This window comes from Papio anubis, chromosome 8, assembly GCF_008728515.1.
Source record: "Papio anubis isolate 15944 chromosome 8, Panubis1.0, whole genome shotgun sequence".
Taxonomy (NCBI): Eukaryota; Metazoa; Chordata; class Mammalia; order Primates; family Cercopithecidae; genus Papio; species Papio anubis.
Window position 1 is genome coordinate 7,503,130 of NC_044983.1, and position 11,246 is coordinate 7,514,375.

General features: G+C 47.8%; 1 protein-coding gene across 5 annotated transcripts in view; it reads right to left on the reverse strand.

Annotated features, from left to right (window-relative positions):
• BLK (BLK proto-oncogene, Src family tyrosine kinase) overlaps window positions 1-10,711 on the reverse strand; it is a 72,449-nt gene extending 61,738 nt beyond the window's left edge. For 2 of the 5 annotated variants that reach the window (XM_003902416.5, XM_021942013.2), the window contains exon 1: window positions 10,104-10,699. The gene's annotated coding sequence lies outside the window, so the exon portion shown is untranslated. Of the gene's footprint in view, window positions 1-10,103 lie in introns of all 5 variants that reach the window. The other 3 variants (XM_021942012.2, XM_021942011.2, XM_021942010.2) reach the window with 3 other exon arrangements.
• Window positions 10,712-11,246: the final 535 nt, after the last annotated feature.

Here is an 11,246-nt window from a genome sequence, read left to right on the forward strand (position 1 = left end):
AGGGGCCTTGTAGAGAAAGGTTTGAAACCCTTTCCTTGGCCACAAAGGAGTGTGGCTGTTGTGCAGGTGAATGGGATCTTTCTTTCTTTCTTTTATTTTTTTTTGGAGATGGAAACTCGTTCTGTTGCTCAGGCTGGAGTGCAGTGGCGTGATCTTGGCTCACTGCAACCTCCACCTCTTGGGTTCAAGCGATTCTCCTACCTCAGTCTCCTGAGTAGCTGGGATTACAGTTGTGCGCCACCACACCCAGCTAATTTTTTGTATTTTTAGTAGAGACGGAGTTTCGCCATGTTGGCCAGGACGGTCTCAAACTCCTGACCTCAAGTGATCCGCCTGCCTCGGCCTCCCAAAGTACTGGGATTACAGGTGTGTGCCACTGTGCCTGGCTGTGAATGGAATCTTTCTAAAGCCAGGACCCAAGCTCCAAGAAAGGCTGGGGGGGATGTTAGTCCCAGGGTAGATCCCTTCGTCTCCCAGCCAGGAACCTCTCTGGGGCTAGTTTTGATTCCCACTTGCTAGTTCCCACAGGACACTTGTCTTGGTGGTAACGTGGGGTGCAGGAGCCTGGGAAGATGCCCTTGACCAGCAGGGGAGGGTGGGAACCGGCAAGCCTTTCACTGCAAGCCCAGGGAGGCCAGCAGCCCCCACAGAGGTGAGGCCCTGGCAGGAAAATGGGCAGAGTGGCCCCTTCCATCCTCCACACCTGCACATAGGAACCCCCAGCCTGGTGATCCAGAGAGCAGGTGTCTCCTTGCCAGTCTCAGCCCTCAGACCTCACCAAGGAAGAGCACCCTCTGCTCACTTCAGACAGCGCACAGAGCCCCGGTCCACTGCAGGAAACTGCCCGGCCACATGCTCACACTGACCCAGTGGCAAAGGTCTCTCCAAAAAGGGTCACCCTGCCTGAGGCTTGGGCACAGGATGGAACAGAAAAAAAAGAGCACCCCTTGTTGACACAGGGGCAGCTGACAAAGCTGCACCTCTCCCTTTGGGAGTTACCGGATGTCAATCCTTCCTGTGCCAGCACCCCCAGATCTTTCCGATCTGATGAAACCGGGTAAAAGCTGCTTTGCAGAAGAATGCCCACCTACATACAAACTCGCATCCAGGATTGGGAACTGACAGGCTACCTGGGGACTCATCAGGATCCCAGGGGCTGGAAGGTCAGAATCAGCTTAATCCACTAAGTGCAGAACATTAAATGTCTTTTTAGATGCTACCTGTGGTTGTGTGCTTCACACATACACAAACATTCTTTGCACTTGAACAACCTCAAGCATCAGGACCTCCTTACGTTTTGCACCCCAGGTGTGTCTTTACCTCCCCCTGGTCCTGGCTCAGCATCCCAGGTATCAAGGTGTGCAAAGAGGCCAACAGAGAGTGGGGATGAGAAGGCACCCAAGAGGGCATTCTTGTATCACATGGTTGTGGAAAACAGCAGCCGTTTGGTGAGTGGGGACTTGCGAACCCCACAGTGGCTGGCAGCAGCTGGTGTAGGGACATGACAGCCATAGGGACAGGTTCTCCATCCAGGCCCATAGACCCACCCCCGTTTCCCTGCCACCAAGCACAAAGCAGGGTCACCCACCCAGGCCTCTACCGTCAGGCTCAGGATTCAGGAGAGCCCAGAAGACAAGTTATTCTCCACTTGTCCCCACTCAGCTGTAGACCCTGATCTACAGTGTGGCCTCGAGACATTCTGTCTCCCTGTCGGTGACGCACTGGGGGCCAGCTTGTGCCCACATGCAAGAGCTGATTGAATTTTGAATTTTGTGAGTTGAATTATTCAAATCATTATGCAAGATTAAGGTATAAAAACTGTATGGGCCGGGCATGGTGGCTCATGTCTGTAATCCCAGCAGTTTGGGAGACTGAGGTGGGTGGATCACTTGAGGTCAGGAGTTCAAGAGCAGCCTGGTCAACTTTACTAAAAATACAAAAATTAGCCAGGCATGGTGGCGGGTGCCTGTAATCCCAACTACTTGGGAGGATGAGGCAGGAGAATCCCTTGAACCCGGGAGGCGGAGCTTGCAGTGAGCCGAGATCATGCCACTGCACTCCAGCCTGGGGAACAGAGTGAGACTCCTTCTCAAAGAAAAAAAAAAAGAGAGAAAGGAAAAGAAAAAAAAAACTATGAAATTAAAATGATAAAAAATTAATGTTAAATCACACAAGATATAATTAAATGAATTCTATGAAAGCAAAGGTTATAAATACTTAAACCTTATCACTTCCTAATTATTTTTACTACATCTTAATAATAGCTGTGCTTTGAGGTTCTTTAATTGTGTCTGTAAGGCGGAAGTACTCTATCATGCTATGCTACTGCGCGTCTCAAACCCATGTTCACACAAGTCGTGTTGGCGACTTGAAATTGGCCCTGGTGGAAGTATTTACATAACAGCAACAGGCAAATGCTACAGGTTGGCATTGATTTGTTTCGTGGATTTTCTATACTTAAAAGGGCATCTTCCCTGTAGCTAGAACACTGTGAGTAGCACAAAACATTGAGGAAACTTTTATGAATATTGAAAAACTATTATCCAATTCAGCAAAGAAGCTGCTCATGGCACTAAGGCTGCAGCCTGCCCCACGTCTTTGTTGTTTCACTTTGATCTGCTCCTTAACATGAATGAACATTTCAGTGTTTGTGCCGACCCCACACTTGCTCATCCACTGCAACCATTGCTTGGCTATAGATATGATGGTGGCAAAGACACGAAAGCTTTCTATGAGACTCAATTGCCTATGCAGTATTTAGGATAGGGACTATTGCATACTTTGTTATTACTTGCAAATTAAGTGCTATGCATCCTTTATATCAGTACATGTTACTATAAATTATATATGTATACAATACATTTGCTTCCCGGAAAGCTGGTTGTTAAACGTTTACCAGCAAGCCATGCTCTTTGTCTACAAGATGCCTATCTTGATCTCACACTGGCAGGTGCCAGCAAGCCCATCAGATAGACGGACAGACACCACAAAGTAGAAATGATTCCTTTCCATGCTAATGTGTAAAAAAAAAAAAAAAAAAAAGGAGAGTTTAGCCTTTCCTATAAAGCACCAAATAAAATCAAGAAAATGGGCTATGACTTTTGAACTTATTTTTATGTGTAACACTTTAAAAAGTATACTTTTATTTATTCAAATAAAATAAAAAATAAAATTAAAAGTATCATTTAATTTTTTATTTTTTTCACTCTGTTACCCAAGCTGGAGTGCAGTGGCGCGGTCTCAGCTCACTAGAATCTCCACCTCCTGGGTTCAAGCAGTTCTCCTGCCTCAGCCTTCTGAGTAGCTGGGATTACAGGCACCTGCCATCAAGCCTAGCTAATTTTTGTATTTTTAGTAGAGATGGGGTTTCACCACGTTGGCCAGGCTTGTCTTGAACCCCTGACCTCAAGAATCCTCCCACCTTGGCCTCCCAAAATGCTGGGATTGCAGGTGTGAGCCAGGGCGCCCGGCCGAAATAAAAAGTATTATTTAACTTCATGTAAAAATCCAATTGCACCACAGAAATGGCAGGAATAAAAGAATCTTAAAATAATTTTATATAATCTTTAACAATAAAAGGTAGGGTCAGGCATGGCGATTCACGCCTGTAATCCCAGCACTTTGGGAGGCTGAGGCAGGCAGATTGCCTGAGCTCAGGAGTTTGAGACCAGCCTCAGCAACATGGTGAAAACCCATCTCTACAAAAAAAAAAAAATTAGCCAGCCGTGATGGTGCACACCTGTGGCCCCAACTACTTGGGAGGCTGAGGTGGGAGGATTGCCTGAACTGGGGAAGTAGAGGCTGCATTAAGCCATGATTGCACCACCGCACTCCAGCCTGGGAGACAGAGCAAAACCCTATCTCAAACAAACAAAAACAAAACAAAACAAAACAAAGAAACAGGCCAGGTGAAGTGGCTCATGCCTGTAATCCCAACACTTTGGGAGGCCAAGGCAGGTAGATCACTTGAGGTCCAGAGTTTGAGACCAGCCTGACCAACATGATGAAACCCTGTCTCTATCAAAAAAAATTATAAAAATTAGCTGGGCGCGGTGGTGCACACCTGTAGTCCTAGCTACTCTGGAGGCTGAAGTGGAAGAATCGCTTGAACCCAGGAGGCAGAGGATGCAGTGAGCTGAGATCAAACCACTGCACTCCAGCCTTGGCAACAGAGTGAGACCTTGTCTCAAACAACAGCAACAACAAACCCCCAAATCAATCTAAGGTGGAATATGTGTAAAAATAAGCTATTTCTATAACTTCAATAGACTCACAGCTGGACATTTAACTGCAGTTTAGCTCCCTCAGTGAATTTTTCTGTTTTGTGCACAGATAGGGAACTAATCCTTAGTGGGCACCCACACTATATATCAGGCTCTTTCAGAAATGCTGTCCTGCTTGTATTTGTTTATTTATTCATTTCCTGATGTTTCCAGAAAAGATTTGAGACCACTTATAAAAATACATACAATACAACAGGATAGAAAAACAGACAAAGAAATTAGACCGAAGGGTAAGTTAGGGGCAGAAAAAAAAATTGTGTATAAAGCTGGTGCGTGGAAATACAGACTGTGACGTGCTGTTACCCAACTGCTGGTGGTTAGATGCAAATTGGGTTCTAAGTGTCCCGGAGTCCAAAGCACAGAGAAGAAAATAATCAGTTTGAAGAGTCACAGTGTCTGTAAGACATCCATTGCTCCAGGGAGGCACGGATTTCCTGGATCTGGAAATCCATGATTCCAGATCCATGTGGAGATCCTCCCCGGGCTCCTTCTATGGAGGTCCCGGGTGGAATGGCGAACAGCTTAGCGTCATCTCAGCAATAAATGCCACCGTGAGTTTCCAACCTCTGTTTCTTATTCAGCTTTCAGCACAAGCCACAGCAATGTACCCATGCCAAGAAAGAATGTCCACATCTGACTCAGGAAATGAGATTCTCTCAGCATCTCAAGCACTGTGAGATCCAACCATAGAGCTCTTGGACTGACTATCTGGATACAGTGGAAGTTCCCAAAATACAGTTACGCATTGCTTAACCACGGGGATCTGTTCCGGAAAACGCGTCATTAGGTGATTTTGTTGTTGCGTGAACATCGTGTACAAAACTTAGGCGGTAGAGCCTGCTCCACACGTAGGCTGTGTAACATAGCCTGTTGCTCCTAGGCTCCACACCTATACAACCTGTGACTGAACTAAATACTGTGGGCAACAGTAACACAGTGGTGAACATTTGTGTCTCCAAACATAGAACAGGCACAGTCAAAATACAGTGTCTTCCTCTTATGAGACCACCATCATATATGCAGTCCATCATTGACCGAAATCTTGTTATGTGTTCATGTCTCTCAATCTTATTAAATTTACTATCTCTTTTGAGAAACAACACCCTGCTCTCCTTTTTGAGATTTCAAAATGAATATTGGGCATAAAAGTATATCAAAGAAGTTGTCATGTAAGATGTGTCTTTTTGAAGTACAAGGACCCCCTGGTGGTTCTGACATTGAGAATTGAGGGCAACCTGTACGAAATGTTGCCCCTCAGCTTCAACTCACCTAAAAATCAGGGCTTTGTAATTTAATTCTGATAATCCTGTGATGTGTTATTATCAATGAATAAAAAAATAAGACTGAGAGGGTATAATTAACCTACCTGAGCTAGGTAAGCCTACTAGTATATAGTGGGACCAGACTATTGTCATCTCAGGAAGGCACACAGTGACCTGCTCACATTGCCAGGGCTGGACCTTGTACTGGAGCCCTCTGGTTGACAAGGCCAGCCGTCTAACCACTACACTGAAGGGTGGGACTGCTCAGATGTGGCTGCTTTGTCTGACTTCTGTGTCCAAGTCCTTTCCACTTCCTCATATCCACAACACACTGAGAAAGAAAATTAAAGTATCCTTCCTAGATATTTAACTGGGTGATTCCAAACATTTTGGGGCTCACAGACCCCTTTGGGAATCTGACAAAAACTGTAAGTACCTACCTACACAAAAGCTTGCTTACAAGTTCAGGGAGCTCAGAGCACCAGGAAACTCATCAGGAATCCACGGACTCAATGCTCAGGACCCACTTCATCCGTTAAGCGCAGAACCTCAAATGCCCTTATAGACACCTCATGGCATTGTGCGTTTCACACATACACAAACCTTTCCTGCACTTGAACGACCTGAGCCTGGGAGCCTCCTTACATTTGGCATCCCAGGTGTGTCTTGTTTGCCTCCCACTGGTCCAGGTTCAGCATCCTAGGTACCAAAGTGTGCAAAAAGACCAGCAGCGGGTCGTGACGAGAAGGCACATGAGAAAACTTCCTTGCATACAATATGGGAAGCACCAGCCCTTTGATGAAGGGGTTGCACAAGCCCCACAGTGGACGAGGAGGAGCCTCCTCTATGTCTTAGGCTCTAGATCCCCATCCCATGGTTCTGTTCCGTTCTCATGTCTGAGCTCGGGGGTGGGTGCAACTGCTCCCACTTCACACTCCCAGCTGGCAGGTGCAGAGCCAGACAGACCTGGCTGGCAGGAAGCCCCAGTGCTTTCCTCTGTACCACACTGTCTGCAGGAAGTGGAATGTGCCAGGGGCCTCAGATGCGTCTTCTCTTTCTTCCAAGGGTCCTGTCAAAACCCCAGCATGTTGATGGCACTGGAGTATACCACAGTTAGGGATGATCATTCAATTATCTTTGCTTTTCCTCTTTCAAGCTTTCATCCTCATGTCTTAACCTGGATTTTCATTCAAGGTTTTGCCCTTGTGTCTTTAACTCAAGAACCACTTTACCAGATACCCCTGATGGGCCAGTCACTGTGCTGGGTGCTGGAGCCTCGAGGCACATGTAGGGCCTGTCCTTGTCCTCAGGCGCTTCCCAGAGAACGTGGCAGGCCTGCAACCCAGAGCCCTGGGCGTGTGCTGTTGGTTGCTGGGGACACACAAATGGGCTTGAGCACTGTGATTGGGAGGAGACATTCGCACTTGCGCTGGATGTCAGAGCAAATGCGAGTTGCCTAGGTGGGAAGGTGGGGAAGGGATTCAGGCAAGCAGGAGCATGCCACAGAACATTCCAGAAATGTGAGGGCTGCTATGGGGTAGCAGCAGGCTGGCAGTGGAGTAGCAGATGTGACAGGAAAGGCACTTCAGCCCCACGTGTAATCACCACCTTTTAGCTGTGATTTTCCTGTAAGAGTTTTGTGATTGATTTCCATCTCAGTATCTTGAGATTTCCATCTACGTGCTGTCTTCCTGTAGCTTCATCATTCTTTTTTCCTCCTCACCTGCTTCGGAAGCTTTTCTCTAATCAGGCGCAGCATCGCCTTTGAGCAGGGCTCACCTGCTCTGCTGGACCTGCAGGGGGGGCCAGGTTTCTCTGTCTTGCTGTTACCTCTCCACATACATGAACCCTGCAAGCCAGGCTGCTGGCCACCGGTGACCAGTCCCCAAGGCTGCAGACCCCAGGCTGCAGGTGGGCTCACAAGGTCAGAGTCCTCACTCAAACAGGAGCTGGCCCTTTGAGTCCCCTCTCTACATCCTGGAGGCCACAGTTTACTCTCGAGGAAGGTCTGTCCAGCCCAGCTCACAGCCACTTGGCAGACCGGATTCTATGAGGCTGGTTGAGCCCAGAGGACAGCAGATTCCATCTGGCTGGAATGCTGTACTCCCCCAGGGGCCTGGGTCCTTACTCCCTCCATTCCTGGCTTTCTGCTTCCTTCCTGGAGAGGAGTCAGGTCTGGGTAGCTGGGCCTGTGCTTGGGGTGCCAGGAGCCTGCACCAGTGCAGTGAGTTTGGCTGGGTAGATGAGGCTGTATTCAGTCCTGCAGCTCCCCCACAGAGCAGCAATTAAAAATGCATGCTGGGCTGGGCTGTGGCTCACACCTGTAATCCCAGCACTTTAGGATGACTACTAATCAGGTCAGGAGATTCCAGACCATCCTGGCTAACACTCCATGAAACCTCCTGTTCTACTAAAATACAAAAATTATCTGGGAGTGGTGGTGGCACCTGTAGTCCCCAGCTACCGGGAGGCTGAGGCAGGCAATGGCATGAACCCAGGAGGTGGAAAGTTTGGTGCGAGCCGAGATCTTGCCACTGCACTCCAGCCTGGCAACAGAGCAAGACTCCGGCCTCAAAAATGCTGGGCCACAGTCACAGTGACTCTTGCCTCGCAATCCCAGCACTGTGGGGAGGCCAAGGTGTGGAGAGGATGGCTTGAAGCTAGGGCTGGAGACCAGCCTGGCAACAACAAAGTCGCAGACCCCATCTCCTTCAAAAATAAAAGAGCCAAAAATTAGCCAGACACAGCAGGCATACTTGGTGGTCCCAGCGCTACTCAGGAGGCTGAAGTGGGAGGGGATTGCTTGAGCCCAGGTCAGGGGTACAGGAAGCATGATCTCTGCCACTGCACTCCAGCCTGGGCCACAGAGCACCCGGCATTCCCTGAAAAAACAAAAAAACAGAACAAAACAACCCCCACAAAACCCATTGAACAACACGACAACAAAAAAATCATCCATGAGAAATACCATGAAGAGAGGCAAATACAGAGCTATTCTGGAGTAAGGTAGCGGGTTGGGAGAGAGAATGATGCATGGTCAAAAATGCAAAAGGCCTGCTATATTCCAGAATGTTCAAAGAGTGGGTGCGACCGCCAGGCCATGAACGCCAGTTTTCCCAAGAATGCTCAGGATTTGGCTACCTCTGCTTTGAGGAAGAATGAGTCTAATTTTTCTTTTAACTCTTTATTTTGAGGTAATTTTAGATTTGGAGAAAAATTACAAGGATAGTATGGAGAATTTCCATCTTCTCTTCACCGGGTTCTTCTAATGTGAACACCTTACCTAACCATGGTACGTTTGCCAGAACTAAGGAGTAATTGTTACCATAGTATTAGCGAGACCCCAGACCTTGTCTAGATTTCACCTATTTTTCCACTAATGACCTTTGTGGTGTTGTTCTGGGATCCAATACAGGATGTGAATTCTGGGTTTGGGTGTCCTGACCATCATGTCTCCTCTGATCTGTGACACTTTGCTTGTCTTTCTTTGTTTTTCATGACCTTGACATTTTTGAAGATGAAATATGATATGGAATCTTCCCCAATTTGGATTTTTTAATCATGATGCTTTCTCACGATTAGACTAGGGTTATGAGTTGGTGGGGAGAACCGCACTGTCGTGGCAGTTCACAATAGCAGCCCAGCTTATTCCTGGTGATGCTAAGCTTGATCCCTTGGTGAAGCTGGCGTCTGCAGGTTTCTCTACTGCAGAGCTACTATTTCTCCCTTTCCATACTCTTAGTCCAGGCCTCACTCAAGGTGAGGGGAATTAAGCCCCCCTCTCCCGAGGGAGGAGGATCTGCACATATCATAGCAAATTCTTCTCTGTTACTGTGAACGCACGATTCCTTAGTTCCTTGGTAATGTGGGTGGATGAGGGTGAACTTCATCCACCCACATTACCAGATAAATGGAAATATTGTCAAAGCCTTACAATTTAAACAAATCCTTTCAAAATATGTGATCAACTATGCTTTCCTTTTCACAGTTGGTGTTTCCTGGCGAAATAGATCTCTTAACCAAGAAGATCATCATTACATCTATTCAGTCACCCCATCCCTGAATGGCTGAAACATGGAACAACTTCATTCAGAAACAAACAAAATAAAACGAAAGCAACAACCAGTCATTTGCTTTGAGCCAGATGCTCCCCGCGCGTGACCGCTGACCTCTGTCAGCTCTGTGCAGTCAATATCACCTCCTATCAAGAGGCCAAGTGACTCGCCGGGAGCGCAGCGGTGGCCTGTGTGTGCCCACTCAACCCCCTCTCCACATCCCACATCCTTTCTTTCCTCTGTGGCACATTCACTGCCTTTTCCAAAAAGCAGAATCTACCCTGGATGGATGAACTTTTATAAATTAAAATTCTCAAAACTGGAAACGCACAAACCACGGAGCAATCTATTCATAGCTTAGGCAGCGATCCTATTCACGCCTCTTCCTCTATCTGTGGCACCCACAGCAATGTCCTTGCCTGCTTGCCCCACTGCTGGCCTTAGAGCACCATTTACACAATTTAAAGAAGACGATAAAGAACCCGGAAGACACAGGGCCTTACCTTGGCAATGCTTCAGTGGTGTTTCACCATAGCTCTTCAAATCCCAGCACCCTTACAGTGGAGCAGACTTCTAGCGACAACCAGCAACTTCCAACACCATCCTAAAGCAAAAGCCAGTCCCAGATGAATTCTTCTCATCTCAATCAGTTTTCATGGCTTGTGGCTTTCTACCGGCAGCAGACAGAGGTGGCAGCACCCCCGGTCTGCGATCAGAGCCTCCCCAGCCCCCAATGAGCAAGTGCAGCAGGGGCTCCGCCCTTCAGCCGAGCCCTCCTGAAGCTCCTGTGGGCTCCCTGGGCTTGGGGGTGTCCCTCTGCTCCAGGAAAACTTGTGAGGAAGGACCATGAGTAGCTGCCCTTTCTCTGGCCCTGGACCACGTGGGTAACAATGCCCCTCTGTCACCAGAAAGTTTTCTCATGGGGTTTTGGTTTAACAGCACGGCTGGTATTTTTCCTGCACTGAGTCCGGCAGAGTTAGCAAACCTCCACGCTGACTCTACAAGGTAATTTGCCTTGCCTTGTGGACAAACGCTGTGGATCTCATGGAGAGAGCTTGGGCTCTACCATGTGCCAACTGTGTGCACCACGGCAGCCGTTCTCTTGGCCTCGCTGATTTTGTTTTGTCTTTAAATGATGCTAATAATAGCTAGCTCACAGGATACTATCAGCATTAAATGGTAGAATGGGTATGAATGGTGGGCATAGAATTGGTGCTTGGTAAAAGCTAATTTCCCATGTGTTTTGTAGCACCCTAGCTAGTAGTTGACTTGGATCTCAGAGCCTCTTCAATGGTGAAAATTTACTTGGCTATGAAAACTCAGAGGAGTAGAGAACAAGAATAATGGAGGTAATGGGAGAAGGATCCCAACATCAAGAGTGGTGAGTGGTGTCTGGAGTGGTGGGTGGCATCCTGTACACAGCAGTCAAGGGACCAATGGGACCAGGAAGGTTTCTGTGATGACCTCAGAGTCTCGCCGGTCCAGCCAGACACAGTGAGCCACTGGTCAGCTGGTTCCTTTCCACCAGTGTCTTGATATTGGCTTATAAGAGGAAGTCACTCAGTGGGCTCTCTCTTCTCCCTTCATAGTCTTGGATCCTTGAGAATGGGTGTGGGGGGCAGACAAGGCAGCTTCTACCCCGCAGT